Here is a 15702-nt window from a genome sequence, read left to right as displayed (position 1 = left end):
CATAACTTCATAACTCTGAATATCCTTATAATGTTTGTCCAAAATGAAAAGGCATGCTGTCGTACAAGGTTAGTAGCTACATTTTACGACAGATACATGGTTTCCCGATACTCCCGTAAAGCCCAGCTCATTGGCTATCTAGCTAGCTTTGTTTGACCCCGATTGTTTCAAGTGAAGACCGCCCACGTCGTCGGTGTGCCAATAAAGGCATCACTCTCTAACCAAATATGGTGTCCTATAGGATATACTACACCCCTAATGATATAGCGTAGACTGGTTACGTTCTAGGATCTCTGATATGGTGTCCTAAGGGATATACTACACCCCTAATGATGTAGTGAAGTCTGGTTACGTTCTAGGATCTCTGATATGGTGTCCTATAGGATATACTACACCCCTAATGATATAGCGAAGTCTGGTTACGTTCTAGGATCTCTGAGGAATACATACGGACATAATTTGACTTGTTGAAACAATGTTTAGGGTGAGATTTTCACAGATGTCTTTCTTTGCAAATTGAAGGAGTGGAAATACAAAATTGATCATGCATGCTATATGGATCTTTTTAGAATATGAAAAACGTTTTTATCTAATAAAACCACACTTAATTTTACCTCTGGGGCCCTTTGGATGATAAATCAGAGCAAGATATCAGAATGTTACACCTTCAGAGGTGAATTTATCAAACCTATCGCGGTGAAAAAAGGGTTTTGTTGTTAGGAGCTCTCCTCAAACAATAGCATGGCATTTTTTCACACTAATATCTACTGTAAATTGGACAGTGCATTTAAATTAACAAGAATTTAGGCTTTCAACCAATATAATACCCTTATATGAACCGACATTTGTTGTTTATCTCAAATCTGCCATGTGACACAAGGCACTGCATGATTTCCAACTGACCCGTTAACGGTGACAAAGCAGATGATCGTTATTATGTTTACTGATGATGTTACTGGGAGGAAAAAGACTGGTGATGATGGTAATAATGACGATGATGATGGTAATAATGATGATGATGATGATGGTATTAATGAGGATGATGATGATGATGGTATTAATGAGGATGCTGATGGTGATGCTGATGATGGTAGTAATGATGATGATGGTGATGATGGTATTAATGATGATGATGATGATGATGATGGTATTAATGACGATGATGATGATGATGGTATTAATGAGGATGCTGATGGTGATGCTGATGATGGTAGTAATGATGATGGTGATGATGGTATTAATGATGATGATGATGATGGTAGTAATAATGATGATGATGATGATGGTATTTATGATGATGATGATGATGCTGATGATGGTAGTAATGATGATGATGATGATGATGGTAATAATAATAATGATGATGAAGATGTAACAATAATGACGATGAAGATGTAGTAATGATGATGATGATGGTAGTAATGATGATGATGATGGTAGTAGTAATGATAATGATGATGATGATGAAGATGTAGTAATGATGATTATGATGATGATGATGGTAGTAATAATGATGATGATGATGATGATGATGGTAGTAATAATGATGATGATGATGATGATGATGGTAGTAATAATAATGATGATGATGATGATGATGGTAGTAATAATAATGATGATGGTAGTAATAATGATGATGATGATGATGATGGTAGTACTAATGATGATGACGATGGTTATGGTGATGATGGTAGTAATGATGATTATGGTGATGATGGTAGTACTAATGATGATGACGATGGTTATGATGATGATGGTAGTAATAATGACGATGATGATGGTTATGGTGATGGAAATAATAATAATGATATCGATGATTATGGGCAGAAATAACAATGATGATAATGGAAGTAAAATTGATGATGATGATGGTGGTAATAATGATGATGATGATGGCGGTAATAATGATGATGATGATGGTGGTAATAATGATGATGATGATGGCGGTAATAATGATGATGATGATGGTGGTAATAATGATGATGATGATGGCGGTAATAATGATGATGATGATGGTGGTAATAATGCCGATGTTGATAATAACAATGATGATGATGATTATGATGATGGAAATAATAATGATATTGATGATGATGATGCTGGTGGACAGAAATAATAATGATTATAATGGTAGCAATAAGGATGATGATGATGGTAGAATAATAATACTGATGGTGATGATGATGATGGTAGTATTAATGATGATGATGGTGATGATGATGATGATGGTGATGATGATGCTTTTAATAATAATGATGATGATGATGATGATGGTGATGATGGTAGTAATAATGATGATGATGGTGATGATGGTAGTATTAATGATGATGGTGATGATGGTAGTAATAATGATGATGATGGTGATGATGGTAGTATTAATGATGATGATGGTGATGATGATGATGATGATGATGATGATGATGATGATGGTAGTAATAATGATGATGATGGTGATGATGGTAGTATTAATGATGATGATGATGATGATAATAATGATGATGATGATGATGGTAGTAATAATGATGATGATGGTGATGATGGTAGTATTAATGATGATGATGATGATGATGATGATGATGATGATAATGATGATGATGATGGTAGTAATAATGATGATGATGATGATGATGGTAGTAATAATGATGATGATGGTGATGATGGTAGTAATAATGATGATGATGATGATGATGGTAGTAATAATGATGATGATGATGATGATGGTAGTATTAATGATGATGATGGTGATGATGGTAGTAATAATGATGATGATGATGATGATGATGATGATGGTAGTAATAATGATGATGATGATGATGATGGTAGTAATAATGATGATGATGATGATGATGATGATGATGGTTGTAATAATAATAATGATGATGATGATGATGATGATGATGATGATGATGGTTGTAATAATAATAATGATGATGATGATGATGACGATGATGATGATGATGATGGTTGTAATAATAATAATGATGATGATGATGATGATGATGATGATGATGATGGTTGTAATAATAATAATGATGATGATGATGATGACGATGATGATGATGATGATGGTTGTAATAATAATAATGATGATGATGACGATGATGATGATGATGATGGTTGTAATAATAATAATGATGATGATGATGATGACGATGATGATGATGATGATGGTTGTAATAATAATAATGATGATGATGATGATGATGGTTGTAATAATAATAATGATGATTTTAATGATAGTGGATTGGTTGTGTTGTAGATAGTGGATTGGTTGTGTTGTAGATAGTGGATTGGTTGTGTTGTAGATAGTGGATTGGTTGTGTTGTAGATAGTGGATTGGTTGTGTTGTAGATAGTGGATTGGTTGTGTTGTAGATAATGGATTGGTTGTGTTGTAGATAGTGGATTGGTTGTGTTGTAGATAGTGGATTGGTTGTGTTGTAGATAGTGGATTGGTTGTGTTGTAGATAGTGGATTGGTTGTGTTGTAGATAGTGGATTGGTTGTGTTGTAGATAGTGGATTGGTTGTGTTGTAGATAGTGGATTGGTTGTGTTGTAGATAGTGGATTGGTTGTGTTGTAGATAGTGGATTGGTTGCGTTGCCGATAGTGGATTGGTTTTGTTGTCGATAGTGGATTGGTTGTGTTGTCGATAGTGGATTGGTTTTGTTGTCGATAGTGGATTGGTTTTGTTGTCGATAGTGGATTGGTTTTGTTGTCGATAGTGGATTGGTTATGTTACAGATAATGGATTGGTTGTTGTCAAGAAAAGTACGTAATGACACACATTGTTTGTGGGCGAAGCCTTGTTATTTAATCAAACAACAAGGCTGTTCCATCATACAACAAGGCTGTTCCATCATACAACAAGGCTGTTCCATCATACAACAAGGCTGTTCCATCATACAACAAGGCTGTTCCATCAAACAACAAGGCTGTTCCATCAAACAACAAGGCTGTTCCATCATACAACAAGGCTGTTCCATCATACAACAAGGCTGTTCCATCAAACAACAAGGCTGTTCCATCAAACAACAAGGCTGTTCCATCATACAACAAGGCTGTTCCATCAAACAACAAGGCTGTTCCATCATACAACAAGGCTGTTCCATCATACAACAAGGCTGTTCCATCATACAACAAGGCTGTTCCATCATACAACAAGGCTGTTCCATCAAACAACAAGGCTGTTCCATCATACAACAAGGCTGTTCCATGAAAATTGCTTTTAAGTTAATACATTGCTTTGGTTAATAACACTTTTTTTTTATTCAATGCTCATTTCAGCCAAATATCAAAACAAGTGGCTGGATTGCCATTTTACTGAGAAAGGAATCATTGATTGTAGATTTAATTGTGAACAGAAGCAGAATGACAAAAACATCTCCAGTGTTACCAATAGATACAGCATCATACTCTGTAACATTACCAGTAGATACAGCATCATACTCTGTAGTATTACCAGTAGATACAGCATCATACTCTGTAACATTACCAGTAGATACAGCATCATACTCTGTAGTATTACCAGTAGATACAGCATCATACTCTGTAACATTACCAGTAGATACAGCATCATACTCTGTAACATTACCAGTAGATACAGCATCATACTATGTAACATTACCAGTAGATAAAGCATCATACTCTGTAACATTACCAGTAGATACAGCATCATACTCTGTAACATTACCAGTAGATACAGCATCATACTCTGTAACATTACCAGTAGATACAGCATCATACTCTGTAACATTACCAGTAGATACAGCATCATATTCTGTAGTATTACCAGTAGATACAGCATCATACTCTGTAACATTACCAGTAGATACAGCATCATACTCTGTAACATTACCAGTAGATAAAGCATCATACTCTGTAACATTACCAGTAGATACAGCATCATACTCTGTAGTATTACCAGTAGATACAGCATCATACTCTGTAGTATTACCAGTAGATACAGCATCATACTCTGTAACATTACCAGTAGATAAAGCATCATACTCTGTAACATTACCAGTAGATAAAGCATCATACTCTGTAACATTACCAGTAGATACAGCATCATACTCTGTAGTATTACCAGTAGATACAGCATCATACTCTGTAGTATTACCAGTAGATACAGCATCATACTCTGTAACATTACCAGTAGATAAAGCATCATACTCTGTAACATTACCAGTAGATACAGCATCATACTCTGTAGTATTACCAGTAGATACAGCATCATACTCTGTAGTATTACCAGTAGATACAGCATCATACTCTGTAACATTACCAGTAGATAAAGCATCATACTCTGTAACATTACCAGTAGATAAAGCATCATACTCTGTAACATTACCAGTAGATACAGCATCATACTCTGTAGTATTACCAGTAGATACAGCATCATACTCTGTAGTATTACCAGTAGATACAGCATCATACTCTGTAACATGACCAATAGATACAGCATCATACTCTGTAACATTACCAGTAGATAAAGCATCATACTCTGTAACATTACCAGTAGATACAGCATCATACTCTGTAGTTTTACCAGTAGATACAGCATCATACTCTGTAACATTACCAGTAGATACAGCATCATACTCTGTAACATTACCAATAGATACAGCATCATACTCTGTAACATTACCAGTAGATAAAGCATCATACTCTGTAACATTACCAGTAGATACATCATCATACTCTGTAGTATTACCAGTAGATACAGCATCATACTCTGTAGTATTACCAGTAGATACAGCATCATACTCTGTAACATTACCAGTAGATACAGCATCATACTCTGTAACATTACCAGTAGATACAGCATCATACTCTGTAACATTACCAGTAGATACAGCATCATACTCTGTAACATTACCAGTAGATAAAGCATCATACTCTGTAACATTACCAGTAGATACAGCATCATACTCTGTAACATTACCAGTAGATACAGCATCATACTCTGTAACATTACCAGTAGATACAGCATCATATTCTGTAACATTACCAGTAGATACAGCATCATACTCTGTAACATTACCAGTAGATACAGCATCATACTCTGTAACATTACCAGTAGATACAGCATCATACTCTGTAACATTACCAGTAGATAAAGCATCATACTCTGTAACATTACCAGTAGATACAGCATCATACTCTGTAGTATTACCAGTAGATACAGCATCATACTCTGTAGTATTACCAGTAGATACAGCATCATACTCTGTAACATTACCAATAGATACAGCATCATACTCTGTAACATTACCAGTAGATAAAGCATCATACTCTGTAACATTACCAGTAGATACAGCATCATACTCTGTAGTTTTACCAGTAGATACAGCATCATACTCTGTAACATTACCAGTAGATACAGCATCATACTCTGTAACATTACCAATAGATACAGCATCATACTCTGTAACATTACCAGTAGATAAAGCATCATACTCTGTAACATTACCAGTAGATACATCATCATACTCTGTAGTATTACCAGTAGATACAGCATCATACTCTGTAACATTACCAGTAGATACAGCATCATACTCTGTAACATTACCAGTAGATACAGCATCATACTCTGTAACATTACCAGTAGATACAGCATCATACTCTGTAACATTACCAGTAGATACAGCATCATACTCTGTAACATTACCAGTAGATACAGCATCATACTCTGTAACATTACCAGTAGATACAGCATCATACTCTGTAACATTACCAGTAGATACAGCATCATACTCTGTAACATTACCAGTAGATACAGCATCATACTCTGTAACATTACCAGTAGATACAGCATCATACTCTGTAACATTACCAGTAGATACAGCATCATATTCTGTAACATTACCAGTAGATACAGCATCATACTCTGTAACATTACCAGTAGATACAGCATCATATTCTGTAACATTACCAGTAGATACAGCATCATACTCTGTAACATTACCAGTAGAATTAATCGAACAAAATGACCAATTGTGATGTTTATGGGACATATTGGAGTGCCAACAAAAGAAGCTCATCAAAGGTAAGGCTTGTTTTATATTTTATTTCTGTATTTGTGTAGCGCCTGCAGGGTTGAAATATGCTACCCTCTTTGTTTACTGTTGTGCTAACATCAGATAATAGCTTCTTATGCTTTCGCCGAAAATCTTTCGCCGAAAAGCAAGATTTTGAAGGTATCGATCGATAGCCAAGATACTCAGCTTTCCGCAGACAACCTGCTTTTGCAAATAGGGGCTACCGTTCTCATACCAGACAATGGGAAGGTTACCCAAAATATTTGACCCAAGTTAAACAATTTAAAGGCAATGCTACCAAATACTAATGTAAACTTCTGACCCACTGGGAATGTGATGAAAGAAATTAAAGCATTCTCTCTACTATTATTCTGACATTTCACATTCTTAAAATAAAACGGTGATCCTCACTGACCTAAGACAGGGAATTTTTACTAGGATTAAATGTCAGGAATTGTGAAAAACTGAGTTTAAATGTTTAAATGTAAGGTTTATGTTAACTTCCGACTTCAACTGTATACTGTGCTAATGACATTAAAAATAATAATATCGAAGATAATATACCATGTACAATATGGCAAACGTAGCCGAGAAGGCATTTGTGCTACTGCTGTTTCATTCCACATCACCCCTTGTTACTGTTGCAAAAACCATCAAGGCCCTGATTGGTGAACCACTTATCCAATCGCAGCTCTTTGCCTTTAGCCTATGCTATGGTCAACCACACAGACATAACAGTACGTTGAACTTACATATTTGACACACATACACCATGTAATCATGTACTGTTTGTTTCATTTTTGTCCTCACCTTGGGATTTGAACTCACAACCTCTTGCTACACCACCGTGTCTGTATCAATGATTTAACCTGAAAGGCCTACTTTGCACTTCAAAGTAACTCAGCTCTGTTAAAAATACACTGAAGAAAAACTATTTATCATAGTGATTCCAGAGTAACATATGGGGGCGGCAGGTATCCTAGTGGTTAGAGCATTGGAAAAGTAACCAAGAGGTTGCTGGATTGAATCCCGAGCTGACAAGGTAAAAATCTGTTGTTCAGCCCCTGAACCAGGCAGTTAATCCACTGTTCCCCGGAAGGCTGTCATTGTAAATAAGAATAAATTCTTAACTGACTTGCCTAGTTAAATAAAGGTTCATGAAAAAAATATATATATTTGACCAGTGGAGGACAGCTCATAATAATGGAGTGAATGGAATAGTATCAAACACATGTGCTGGATACCATTGCAGTCATTCCACTCCAGCCATGAACAAAAACTTTCAGGGTACTATGACAAAACTCCCCAAGAACGTTCAGGAGACCTTGAGGGTACTATGACACAACGCCCCAAGAACTTCCTAAAAACGTCCTTGGGACAAACCCGGGAACTAGACAAACACCTCCAGAGGACCATGACACAACGTCCTAAGAATCTCCTCAAAACGTCCTTGGGAAAAACCCAGTAAGTAGACACAACCTCCAGAGGACCATGACACAACGTCCTAAGAACCTCCTAAAAATGTCCCCTGAACAATCCTGGGAACTATAAAAGGGTCACCCAGAGAAGGTTATCTTGGAACCATCACAACGTCCTAAGAACCTCTTCAAAACGTCCTTGGGACAAACCCGTAAGTAGACAAAACCTCCAGAGGGCCATGACACAACGTCCTAAGAACCTCTTCAAAACGTCCTTGGGACAAACCGGTAAGTAGACAAAACCTCCAGAGGACCATGACACAACATCCTAAGGAATAGTAAAATGAAAGTCCTCAGAACCTAAGTGATGTACAGGGATCTAGACAAAGGACCCCCAGAGAACATTCCCTTGGGATCGTGATACAACTTTCTTAGAACGTTCTCAGAACATCAGTGGGATAATGTCGCACCGAAACCCTTAAAGGAACTAATGGGAAGGTTGCCAAATGTCCTCAGGACGTCCCATGTTTGCTGGACATACAGCCATTGTATAGGTAAGTAATATTAGTCTCACACACTGTGAGAGCAGGGTACAACCCTGTAATGTACTCATTGTCCTTGCAGAAAACAGGCTATACAGTCAAAGGGAGAAACAGTAGGGAGGGAAAGAAAGGTCATTAAAGCAGGTTGGCAAGTAAAGCAGCTATATGTTGCACCACGGAGAGGCTAGAGAGGCGAGGGAACACATTAGCAAAACTAGACAACACCACCTGGGGCGATACACAAAGGACACATTTACACCTTACTGCATGTATTTCTCCACAAACCACAATTCTCCTCTGTAGAACAGTCTTTGTGTTTCTGGGTGTATCAGAGACTCAGGAAAGACCATCACCGCAGCAGCTTTGTGAGAATTGTGCTGACTCCCTGTCTAGCTGGTATTTCTCTCTAAAGGAGACAAAACCAAATGGCTTATTGGATAATGCTTCTATTGATGAGTAGACTCCAACTACTAGATTATAAAATCATTGAGGAGATACTGATGAATGAAGATGGGGAACCAGGCAGTATTTTAACTACTATTATGCTAGAAAACTATTATGCTGGAAAACAGCTATGTCAGCTTGACTCCATTCAACTCGTGAATAATGTGAGCTGTACATGTAATCAACTGCAGTGGTGTAGAAACTGTACTGTAAGGCATTTCTTAAAAGAAAAGTTGTTTAAACTGAATAGGTAATATTCCACATAAGTCAAGGTTGTCTGTTTTGTGGAGGCTGCTGAGGAGAGGACAGCTCACAGTAATGGCTGGAATGGAGTCAATGGAATGGTATCAACCACATGGAGACCACATGGAAACAACATGGAGACAACATGGAGACCACATGGAGACAACATGGAAACAACATGGAGACCACATGGAGACAACATGGAAACAACATGGAGACCACATGGAAACAACATGGAAACAACATGGAGACCACATGGAAACAACATGGAGACCACATGGAAACAACATGGAGACCACATGGAAACAACATGGAGACCACATGGAGACCACATGGAGACCACATGGAAACAACATGGAGACCACATGGAAACAACATGGAGACCACATGGAGACCACATGGAAACAACATGGAGACCACATGGAAACCACATGGAGACCACATGGAAACAACATGGAGACCACATGGAGACCATATGGAGACTACATGGAAACCATATGGAGACCACATGGAGACAACATGGAGACCACATGGAGACAACATGGAGACCACATGGAGACAACAGACCACATGGAGACCATATGGAGACTACATGGAAACCATATGGAGACCACATGGAGACAACATGGAGACCACATGGAGACAACATGGAGACCACATGGAGACAACATGGAAACAACATGGATACAACATGGAGACCACATGGAAACAACAGGGAGACCACATGGAAACACCAGGGAGACCACATGGAAACAACAGGGAGACCACATGGAGACAACAGGGAGACCACATGGAAACAACAGGGAGACCACATGGAAACAACATGGAGACATGAAGGGCGGTAGGAAGGAAACACCAGGGAGACCACATGGAGGGAGGGAGACCAGGAAACAGGGACGGAGGGAGGTAGGAAGTGAGGGAGAGGAAGGAGGGAGGGAGGGAGGGAGGGAGGGAGGGAGGTAGGGGGAGGGAGGGAGGGAGGGAGGAGGGAGGGAGGAAGGGAGGGAGGGAGGGAGGGAGGTAGGTAGGAAGTGAGGGAGAGCGAAAGGGAGGGAGGTAGGGAGGGAGGTAGGAAGGGAGGGGAAAAAGGAGGGAGAGAGGAAGGGACGGAGTAGACTCTCAGTTCGTTCACAGCTTTTTGGAAGTTACCCGTGGTGCTGATGTTTGGACCAAGGTACATTTGGAGTCTGAAGTTTAAACACACTTAGGTTGGAGTCATTTTAGCTCATTTTTAAAAACACTCCACAAATTTCTTGTTAAAACTATATTTTTGGGACATCTACTTTATGCATGACACAAGTCATTTTTTCCAACAATTGTTTACAGACAGATTATTTAACATATAATTCAATGTATCACAATTCCAGTGGGTCAGAAGTTGACTGTGCCTTTAAAGCTCGGAAAAATTCCAGAAAATGATGTCAAAGCTTAGAAGCTTCTGCTTGACATCATGGGAAAATCAAAAGAAATCAGCCAAGACCTCAGAATAAAATTGTAGACCTCCACAAGTCTGGTTCATCCTTGGGAGCAATTTCCATACGCCTGAAGGTACCACGTTCATCTAAACATACAATAGTACGCAAGTATAAACACCATGGGACCAAGCAGCTGTCATACCGCACAGGAAGGAGACACATTCTGTCTCCTAGAGATGAACGTACTTTGGTGTGAAAAGTGCAAATCAATCCCAGAACAACAACAAAAGACCTTGTGAAGATGCTGGAGGAAACAGGTACAAAAGTATCCACAGTAAAACGAGTCCTATATCGACATAACCTGAAAGGCCGCTCAGCAAGGAAGAAGCCACTGCTCCAAAACCGCCATAAAAGAGCAAGACAACGGTTTGCAACTGCACATGGGGACAAAGATCTTTTTTTTTTGAGAAATGTCCTCTGGTCTGAAGAAACAAAAATAGAACTGTTTGGCCATAACGACCTTCGTTATGTTTGGAGGATAAAGGGGGAGGCTTGCAAGCAAAAGAACACCATCCCAACTGTGAAGCACGGGGGTGGCAGCATCATGTTGTGGGGGTGCTTTGCTGCAGGAGGGACTGGTGCACTTCACAAAATAGATGGCTACATAAGGAGGGAAAATGATGTGGATATATTGAAGCAACATCTCAAGACATCAGTCAGGAAATTAAAGCTTGGTCACAAATGGGTCTTCCAAATGGACAATGACCACAAGCATACTTCCAGAGTTGTGGCAAAATGTCTTTAAGGACAACAAAGTATTGGAGTGGCCATCACAAATCCCTGAACTCAATCCCATAGAAAATTTGTGGGCAGAACTGAAAAAGCGTGTGCGAGCAAGGAGGCCTACAAACCTGACTCAGTTACACCAGCTCTGTCAGGAGGAATTGGCCAAAATTTACCCAACTTATTGTGGGAAGCTTGTGGAAGGCTACCCAAAACGTTTGACCCAAGTTAAACAATTTAAGGCAATGCTACCAAATACTAATTGAATGTATGTAAACTTCTGACCCACTGGGAATGTGATGAAATAAAAAAAAGTTGAAATAAACAATTCTCTCTTCTATTATTCTGACACTTCACATTCTTTAAATAAAGTGGTGATCCTAACTTAAAGGATGTCTAAGGTCAGGGCATGACAATTACTGTAAGTATTTAAGTATTTGTCACGCCCTGACCTTAGAGAGCCTTTTTATTTCTCTATTTGGTTAGGTCAGGGTGTGATTAGGGTGGGCATTCTAGTTTTTCATTTCTAAAAAAAGAAAGCATTAACCTTTCTTTTGGTTTGTTTGTCAATGATGGTGTGCAGGGTGAATACGTTGTCTGTAGTTTGGTAATTTGGTAAAAAGCCATTTTGACATTTGCTCAGTACATTGTTTTCACTGAGGAAATGTACGAGTCTCCTGTTAATGATAATGCAGAGGATTTTCTCAAGGTTGCTGTTGACGCATATCCCACGGTAGTTATTGGGGTCAAATTTGTCTCCACTTTTCTGAATTGGGGTGATCAGTCCTTGGTTCCAAATATTGGGGAAGGTGCCAGATCTGAAGATGACGTTAAAGAGTTTTAGTATAGCCATTTGGAATTTGTGGTCTGTATATTTTATAATTTCATCGAGGATACCAACAACACCACAGGCCTGTTTGTGTTGGAGGGTTTTTATTTTGTCCTGTAGTTCATTCAATGTAATTGGAGAATCCAGTGGGTTCTGGAGGTCTTTAATAGTTGATTCTAAGATTTGTATTTGATCATGTATATGTTTTTGCTGTTTGTTCTTTGTTATAGAGCCACAAATATCGGAGAAGTGGTTTATCCACATCTCCATTTTGGATAGATAACTCTTCATGTTGTTATTTTGTCCTGTAGTTCATTCAAGGTAATTGAAGAATCGTCTTCATTAGATTATTCTAAGATTTGCATTTGATTATGTGTACAGTACCAGTCAAAAGTTTGGACACACCTGCTAATTCAATTTTTTCTACATTGTAGAATAATAGTGAATAGATCAAAACTATGAAATAATACATATGGAATCATGTAGCAACCAAACAAGTGTTAAACAAATCAGAATATATTTTATATTATTCAAAGTAGTCACCCTGTCACGCCCTGGACATAGAAAGGTTTTTATTCTCTATTTTGGTTAGGCCAGCATGCAGACAGACCAGGGCAGCATGCAGACAGACCAGGGCAGCATGCAGACAGACCAGGGCAGCATGCAGACAGACCAGGGCAGCATGCAGACAGACCAGGGCAGCATGCAGACAGACCAGGGCAGCATGCACACAGACAAGGGCAGCATGCACACAGACCAGGGCAGCATGCACACAGACCAAGGCTGATCAGTTTCACATCTTATATCACATTGAATGATTACATTGACAAGGGGGAGCTGGTCGTAGAGGCTTAGTGAATACGGGTCCACGAAGAAAGCTGTTAACCAAATCCTTGCACAGCAGTCTTTCACCACAGTATGTTTGTGTGTGAATTTCCATATCACAGGCACTAACAAAAAGAGTTGAATTGTTAAGCGACATGTGCAGTGAACATGGCTTTGGTGATGAAAGGAACATAATGCATTTAATGTCATCTCCCTATCAGGCTGAATGCTGGGACATGGTCTTGGATGCTGACACACGTCTTCTTCAAACTTCCCGACTGAATACTGGGAGTCTTCAGAGGTTCTGGAAACAAGGGCCTTACCTGGGAGTACAGCAACAGTCTGTCTCACAGCCATTCCGCCAACATGTATTGTATTTAACCACTCAAATACAATACAAATGCAAGAACCACCTTATATTCACTTTGTCCCATTCCTTAATCTTGTGTGGGATATACACAGCTCAAAAAAATAAAGGGAACACTAAAATAACACATCCTAGATCTGAATGAATGAAATATTTTTATTCAATACTTTTTTCTTTACATAGTTGAATGTGCTGACAACAACATCACACAAAAATGATCAATGGAAATCAAATTTATCAACCCATGGAGGTCTGGATTTGGAGTCACACTCAAAATTAAAGTGGAAAACCACACTACAGGCTGATCCAACTTTGATGTAATGTCCTTAAAACTAGTCAAAATGTGTGGCCTCCACGTGCCTGTATGACCTCCCTACAACCTCCCTGGGCATGCTCCTGATGAGGTGGCGGATGTCTCCTGAGGGATCTCCTCCCAGACCTGGACTAAAGCATCCGCCAACTCCTGGACAGTCTGTGGTGCAACGTGGCGTTGGAGGATGGAGCGATACATGATGTCCCAGATGTGCTCAATTGGATTCAGGTCTGGGGAATGGGCGGGCCAGTCCATAGCATCAATGCCTTCCTCTTGCAGGAACTGCTGACACACTCCAGCCACATGAGGTCTAGCATTGTTTCACATTAGGAGGAACCCAGGGCCAACCGCACCAGCATACAAGGGGTCTGAGGATCTCATCTCGGTACCTAATGGCAGTCAGGCTACCTGGCGAGCACATGGAGAGCTGTGCGGCCCTCCAAAGAAATGCCACACCATGACTGACCCACCTCCAAACCGGTCATGCTGGAGGATGTTGCAGGCAGCAGAACGTTCTCCACGGCGTCTCCAGACTCTGTCAAGTCTGTCACATGTGCTTCGTGTGAACCTGCTTTCATCTGTGAAGAGCACAGGGCGCCAGTGGCGAATTTGCCAATCTTGGTGTTCTCTGGAAAATGCCAAACGTCCTGCACGGTGTTGGGCTGTAAGCACAACCCCCACCTGTGGACGTCGGGTCCTCATACCACCCTCATGGAGTCTGTTTCTGACCATTTGAGCAGACACATGCACATTTGTGGCCTGCTGGAGGTCATTTAGCAGGGCTCTGGCAGTGCTCCTCCTGCACAAAGGCGGAGGTAGCGGTCCTGCTGCTGGGTTGTTGCCCTCCTACGGCCTCCTCCACGTCTCCTGATGTACTGGCCTCTGTCCTGCTAGCGCCTCCATGCTCTGGACACTACGCTGACAGACACAGCAAACCTTCTTGCCACAGCTCGCATTGATGTCCCATCCTGGATGAGCTGCACTACCTGAGCCACTTGTGTGGGTTGTAGACTCCGTCTCATGCTACCACTAGAGTGAAAGCACCGCCAGCATTCAAAAGTGACCAAAACATCAGCCAGGAAGCATAGGAACTGAGAAGTGGTCTGTGGTCACCACCTGCAGAACCACTCCTTTATTGGGGGTGTCTTGCTAATTGTCTATAACTTCCACCTGTTGTCTATTCCATTTGCACAACAGCATGTGAAATTTATTGTCAATCAGTGTTGCTTCCTAAGTGGACAGTTTGATTTCACAGAAGTGTGATTGACTTGGAGTTACATTGTGTTGTTTAAGTGTTCCCTTTATTTTTTTGAGCAGTGTATATTTTAATTGAATGATATGCATTAAAACTTCTTATGGCTGCAATCCCGTTAACAGGATGATATGACAACAACCAGTGAAAGTGCAGGGCGCCAAATTCAAAACAACAGAAATCTCATAATTAAAATTACTCAAACATACATGTATTTTATACCGTTTTAA

This window comes from Oncorhynchus nerka, linkage group LG16 (genome assembly GCF_034236695.1).
Source record: "Oncorhynchus nerka isolate Pitt River linkage group LG16, Oner_Uvic_2.0, whole genome shotgun sequence".
NCBI classification, from domain to species: domain Eukaryota; kingdom Metazoa; phylum Chordata; class Actinopteri; order Salmoniformes; family Salmonidae; genus Oncorhynchus; species Oncorhynchus nerka.
The sequence above is the reverse complement of the archived record's forward strand: the minus strand, read 5'-3'. Positions refer to the sequence as shown.